A 7,312-nucleotide genomic window follows, 5' to 3' on the forward strand; every position below is an offset into this window, starting at 1 on the left:
TAGCTTTATACATACTATTACATTTTTACTTAGTGGTGTAAAGTGTGAGGTCAGGGTTGGGTGTCCTGTCTGGACACAGTTGTTGAAAGACTGTCCTTCCTCACTAGTTACTTTGTATTGCTGTGAAAGCCAAGAGGCCTTGTGTGCACAAGTCTGTTTCTGGACTCTTATCTCTGGCTTGCCTGTCCCTTGCTTACTGCTTACTGTCTTAGTGGTTGTTGCTCTAGAAGTGTTACTGAAAAATGTGAGTCTTCCAGCACCATTAAGCTGCATTCTCAATCTTTTAATCATCATCATCATTAATTATTGTGTATGAGAGAGAATACAGTGTATATTAGTTAGAAAGCTACTTGCAGGAGTCAGTTCTCTGTTATGTGAGTTCAGGGGATCAAATTCCAATCATTGGGGTTAATGGCAAGTGCGTTCTTTGTTCTAAACTTAGGAGGAAAACATTCTGCTTAATTATTACATGGTCATAGTTCATATGGCTGCACACTATAAATCACCTATGGGAAGGACAGATAGCTCAGTGTTTAAAATCACTTTTTGCTCTTGCAGAGTTCTGGAGTTCAATTCCTAACACTCACATTGGGTGACTTACAATTGCCTGTAACTGGCTCCTAGGGATACAATGTTCTCTCTGTGGGTCTACACATAGACACACACACACACACACACAAATATATATATAAAATAACTTTGAAAATCAGTTTTAGTATATCATTTTTAAAATTTAAAATGTAAATTCTTAAATTTACAGGAAGCGAACAATTGGAAATAATTTAAAATTACAAATATAATATCAAGGCAGGTGAGCTGACTCAGCTTAGTAAAGGTGGTCACTTGCTACCAACCCTGACCACCTGAGCTCCACAAAGTGAAAGAAAAGCAATGACTTCTACATGCTCTGGCCTCCATATATAGTGTGGTACACGCACCCCCATGTACATACATATATCACACACAATCAATAAAGACAAATGGTTTTTTAAAGCCCAAAGTATATTAGCAGTGAAGGGATGCATAGACGCATCTTGCAAAATGTTTACAAGCTCCGCGCAAGGAAAAGTATAAAGCCTTGATGAAAGGAGTAAAGGAGCTAAGTAGGGTACAGCTGCTCTGTGTTGATGGATAGGAAAACCCAATATTGTCAGGATGTTCTTTCCAACTCGTTCTACAACGTTAGCAAATCCCAAACAATCCCAGCAAGTTTGATAGTAAATACTGTGATGGTGCTAATTTCCAACTTCATAGAATCTGACATCTGGTACGTCTCAGCAGGTCCATATATCCAAAAATGAGCCTAACCTGGGCTATTGAATTATTTCTGATGATTAGATGAAAGCCAGCACTCCTCGGGAACCCCTGCTAGCTGCTCGTCCTCCCTGGGAGTTGCAGGTGTCCACCTCCCACTCTCAGTGCTCTCTCAGTATGCTTTCTCTCTACTGTCACCACTATTCTCTGCCCTCCTATTTCCAGTATCTGGCCATGTCCAGTCTGCTTCCTTTTTTCTCTGATTTGGACTCTTCCAGATACCTCTGGATATTTTCTCTTTCTTTCCCCTAATGGAGCTGTCATGGCAGCAGTTTCTTCATTGTGGCCCCTTACAGAGTCATTTAGGAGACAACCCTTCAGGCATACCTGGGAGGGTTTATTGAGCCTCTGGTTAGGTTAATTGTAGTGAGGAGAGTCATCTTTAAAAGTGAACAGCACTAGTCACTAGGTAGGGGTCCTGGAGTAAATCAAAAGAAGAAAACCAGCAGAGTACAAGTTGTCATCATTCTCTGCTTCCTGGTGGTGGATGTGATATGACCAGCTGCTTCAGGCTGTGGACACATTGACTCCCCCATCATGATATCCTGTGCTTATGAACTGTGAGCCAGAATAAACCCATTCTTCCATAAGTTACTTTTATCAGGATATTTTTTCACAGTAATGAGAAACTAAGTCATGCCAAACTATCTGGGACTTATAGGCAAAGCCAAAAGATGTAGAATAAAAAACTAAAGGAAGAACAACCTTGACTCCAGTATACCGCTGGGATTCAAATCTGGGACAAACTCAGCACAGCCCTCCCATCTCTACAGTTAGATCAAAATAAAACATTTTCTCTCATCTGAAACACAACATGATATAACCACTGGATAATAACATAAGAGATTAAAAATCTAGGTGTTCTTGAGTTGCTTCCTGGGAACCATGAGAGGAGCAGCTTCTGCCTTATGCTTTTGCCTCCATGGTGTTCAACCTCATCTCAAGCCAAGAGTAATGGATCCAGATGTAGCATCCATTGGTTGAATTGGGCTGAAATTTCTGAAACCATGAGCCAAATTAAATGCTCCTGTATTTAATCTATTTCCCTCAGGTACTTTTCACATCAATGAAGGTCTCAAATAGGACTAAACTTATTTAAAACTTTTAAAATTATTAAAAACTTGTATTTATGTAGGACCCTGAATAAGTTTTATAGGATTTTTTTTATAGTTATAGTAATCTAGAAACAGCCAAAATATTCTTACAGAGTGTATGGCTAAAAACACTGCAGTCCATCAAATAATAGAATATTATTCAGTAAGAAAAAGAAATGTAGTGCTGGAGAGATAGCTTGTGTTTAAGAACACTCCCTGTTCTTTCAGAGGAACCAAGTTCAGTTCCTATAAACCCAGGTCCAGGGAATCCAAGGCCTTCTGGCCTCCACAAGCATTCACACACACGGCATACACACATACACAGATGGGGGGGTGGGAGGAGAGAAAGAGAGCCTGAATGCATATTACTAGCTAAAAGAAGCCAATCTGAAAGGCTATATACATGATTCCAACTTTATGATGGATGTTGATGATTCCAAGTATGTTGATAGCTTATAAAGATGGGGGTACATAGATGGTTGCCAGGGCCTTGAGAAAAGAGGGATAAACAGGAAAGCACATGCACAGGCTTTGGGGCAATGAACTACTCTGTTACTCTCTGAATGCACAGACTAATACAAAAGGAAATCCTGTGTAAATTAAGGACTTGCATTAGTCAATCTCCTAACTGGCTCATTGTAAGTAGTGGAAGAAACCTTGAGTGTATTATTGACATGAGCATCAGCCATAACAAGGGCCAAAGCCTTGGGCCCATGAGAAATTAGCAAAGCTCTTCCCCATATCTGGTTGGGCTCAAAATTGGCCAAGACTTGACAATTGGCAATAATTGGCAATTATTGATCACTAGCAACTGCAGCTTCCTCTTCCTAGATGTTTGCAGCCTGAGATTGCCTACAGAGAATCCTAACAAGATTAGCTAAACCCTCTCTCAGTACTGTACATAACAAGCACAGGCAGGTGCTCAGATAAGACTCCACTAGCGCATACACAGCCCTCCTTACCCAGATTTTCTGTACAAGTTTGTCTGTCTTGTCTGTCTGTCTGTCTGCCTGCCTGCCCTTTCTTTATTCTTTCTGCCAGAGTCAGATTTCCAGAAAGAATGTGGGTTTCTGATTTTAGTTTTGGTTTGGTTTGTGTTTGTTGTTGATCTGTCTTCCTATACAGATCAGTTTGGCCTTAAACTTACGACAGTTCTCCAGCCCCTGGTTCCCAAGTGCTGGCATTCACAGCCTATACCACTATGCTCAGCACTTGGGTAAGTTTTGAAGATCCATAAGGAGTCAGAATGGGAGCAACACTCCAGCTTAAGTTCGTATGTCCAAGTAACCCTTTGCCAATATTTTGGGCTCATCACTTCCTCCTGTTCCAAAATAGCTAATCTATATGCAGAAATTCTGGCAGCTTCAAATACATGTGCCCTGAGGTTTCATTTGACATCTCTATCACCCAGCCCTCAGTTCAAGTTGTGATTCCTGTTGCCATCACAGAGCTCTTGTCACCTTTACACAAACTTGCTGCTGAAATTCTTGTCTCCTAGCTCTCCTGATTTTGACTCCTCCAGGTGCTCATCACTTGGCAGTTGGCCACCGTTAGCTCTTGTGGTCCCCTCCTGATCAGATTTGTGCAACGTGGAGCCCCAAGGCTGCAGTTACAGACACTAAAGTCTCCTCTAGGCCATAGATTTATTTATCCCTTCCCCAATTCTTCATTGTATTTGTATTGTGAATTGTATTGCGAACTTAGCACCTTCAAAGCTATGCCATGAGTCTATCAAAGGGCCAGATACAAAGTGGCCTGCAATGAGCGACTTGTACAGCAGCCAGAACACACTCAAGCAAGTCCAACCTCTCAATTCTGACTCATTTTCTGCTCCAAAGCGGTAAAATTTTACCTTTTTATTTGTAATTTTTATATGTATATGAGTGTTTGCCTACATATATGTATATGTATCACATATGTACCTGGTGCTCACAGAGGTCAGAAAAAGGTATTAAATTTCCTGAAACTGGACTCAGATAGTTGTGAGCCCCCATGTGGGTGCTGGGAACCAAACTCAGGTCCTGTGCAGGAGCAACAAGTGTGCTTAACCACTAATCCATCTCTGCAGCCACACACATAAATTTACTTTTTAAAGCCCTTGGGTAACATTTATGCTGACATCAAAGCTTTCAGCCTAGAAACTGACCAAAACGCTGAACGCTCCTTATGAAAATACCAGGTATGTCCCATGGATTTTCCACACCAGGATTCTGGACAGAGAATCTGACACCTCCATTTACTTTTGAGTTTTCTAACATTAGATTTTTTTTCCTGTAATTTCAAGGTGCTGGGAAAAAGAACTAACAGCAGAAGCCATATGTGAAAATAAGATGGGTGTTGTAGGAGCCTTGACAAATTAGTGAAGAACCCAGTCCTCTTCTGTTTGTCTGAAAAGTCAGTCAGGTTATGTCCACCCAGTTAAAGCTCTCTCTCTGTACACCATTCTGTGGATTAACACCTACAACAACAGCTGCCTGGTGGGAGGTGTCAAATCCTAAACGGGTGTCTAAATACATCACTAGGGAAGGAGCTCCTATTGTTAGGAGACCTGAACACTTTCCTGATGCCCTCCAACAATAGGTAAGCCTGGGGTAGGTAGGACTGCTGTGGATACCATAGTAGGATCTTAAGGGACAAAAGGCCTGCTTCCCTGAGGCCTGCAAAGAAATCTGCACTTCTCTACTACCTGCATCTCCAGTTATTCAGACCCTAGTTGCAATTAGTGAGCTCGAAGCACAAAGCCTAGGTCCAAAGCCCAGTGGACAGAAAGGGACTGCAGTGTATCACGTCTCTCAGCAGAGGCTCAGAGTAATCACCATGGTAACTAGAACTTTGAGTTTTACTGTATTAATGTCTTTTGTTATGTTCTGTTTCTCCAACCACTTTTCTCCATGTTTACACTTGACAACTACCTGCATGCTTGTTTCTCTGGCTGCCTTGTTTAGTTTTTCCATTTTGTTTCATTCGGAATGAAGTTACTACTTGTACTGTTTCAATTCTTCTCAAACAAAACAAAACAGAACACCTGTCTCCCTGCAGCCATTTCTACCTGTCCTTCTGGAAGGAGAGAAATTCAGGAAGGAGAGCTGCCCCAACTGAGTCACTGTCCAGGGCACAGGCCTTCTGTGGGAGGGTGTTAAGCTTCATGCTTGGACCCCGATGAAGGGCAAGTAGAGCAGGTCTGGCTCACTCTCCTGGCCATGGGCCTTCACCGAGTTTTGGCACCCAACTGATTGAAGCACAGCCAAACAGCCTTCTCCATTCATCTACCACACCCTTCTCAAATATTAGGGTGCTTTAATATTTGAGTATTAATATTACTGCAGTGCTGGGCCCTTCCCCAGTTCTGTTCTCCAGAATCTTTGGTTCACACCCTCAAAGAGGGTATGGGGGCCACCCAGAGAGCACATGGTCGTACATATCATACCAACCAACCCAGAGCTAGCACAGCTTGTTAGCACCTAGCTTCTCCTCAGCCTGGCCTGACTCAGGTCACATTAGGTGAGGCCAAAAGCAACAGAGTTCAGAGGGTTGAAAGATGGATTCCTGGGGTTCAGAGGGACCTCACCTGCACAACTCTTACTGGTCTTCTGAAATATCCAGCATTACTTGCTACTCCCGTTGGTTCTCTTGCACCTCATTTTACCTGGTCTTTGTTCAAAGTCACCGTAGGGAAGGGGGAAGGGAACAGTCCCTGCCAGCAGAGAGCCTTAGTTTATGGCAAGTATAGCAGGAACCCTAGGGAAAGCAAAGTTGGTTGGTACAGGACCCGGTCGAGTAAACATCTCCCCCGGCTTTTCTGCCTCTGACCCCCACTTCCAGTACTACTCCCGTTTATGAGGAGTTGAGACAAGGACAGGTTGGTCAGTATCTCAGTTGTAACAGCTAAAGGACAAGACCTACCTCACACCTGTAAAGGGTCAGACTGAGACACATTTAATTTGGTTTAGGAAAGAGAGAAAGCTCTGTTCATGGCCTCTAGGGACCTCTAGTGACCACTTAGCCCATGCTGTTGGGGAAGGGGGAGATAGGAACACCTCCTGAAGAAGAGGTGAGGTTAGAGAAGGGGTAAGGAGGCAGGCCAATTGGGGGATGGGTGGGGGCGGTGTCGGTAAGGGGCGGGACTGGAAAGAACAGGGGCCACTCCCCACGAGAGTAGAGGAGGTCTGCCGGGGTTTTCTAGGCAATTACGTCTTTCTAGCTTTGATTGGGCAGAATCTGCATGCGATAATCATGGGGGGAGGGGGGCAGTGGCGCTCGGTGATTGGCTCAGACCTCTTCAGCGATTCCCACACAATATCCTGAGTCCACTCTTTGCACCATGCACCCTTTCATCTGTAGCAGGTTTTAACTGGGCTTGATCACGGGTACACCTCATCCGCACCCGTCTCCCTGCCGCCCTTTCTTCCCAGCCCACCTTTAAAACTGATCTGAAGTCGACTGAAGACCTGAGAGCAGCCAGTGTTCAAAATGTGTGGACAGGTGGCCCAGCCCCAGGGGTCCTTGGCCCTGCTGGGTATGTCGTGGACAGCAGGATTTGTCTAGCTGAGGATTAGCAGGGATAGACAAAATGGTCCTTAATTGCTGGTCTTTTTAGTTGTTCGGGAATGCCTCCATGGTTAGGTGGCTTGTGATTCAGAACAGCTCTGTTTCTCTGTGCAGGTCTTAGCGAGTGGGGCACAGATCAGAGCCTGACTACGGGGCTGGCCGCCTGCTGACACCGGGGAGAAGCTGTAGCCAGAGACTGGAAAGCTGCCGAAATGTTCAGGATATGCCAACATCCAAAAGGTTGAGAGACCTCCAGTGTTTGGAGCTAGGCTGGCAGATGGGGGCTTTGTAGGAACATCGTGCCCTGGCCCTGGTATCTGTCCCTCAGCTTGGAATACCCATACCGTGTACAGAGA

Source organism: Mastomys coucha, unplaced genomic scaffold, assembly GCF_008632895.1.
Source record: "Mastomys coucha isolate ucsf_1 unplaced genomic scaffold, UCSF_Mcou_1 pScaffold22, whole genome shotgun sequence".
NCBI lineage: Eukaryota > Metazoa > Chordata > Mammalia > Rodentia > Muridae > Mastomys > Mastomys coucha.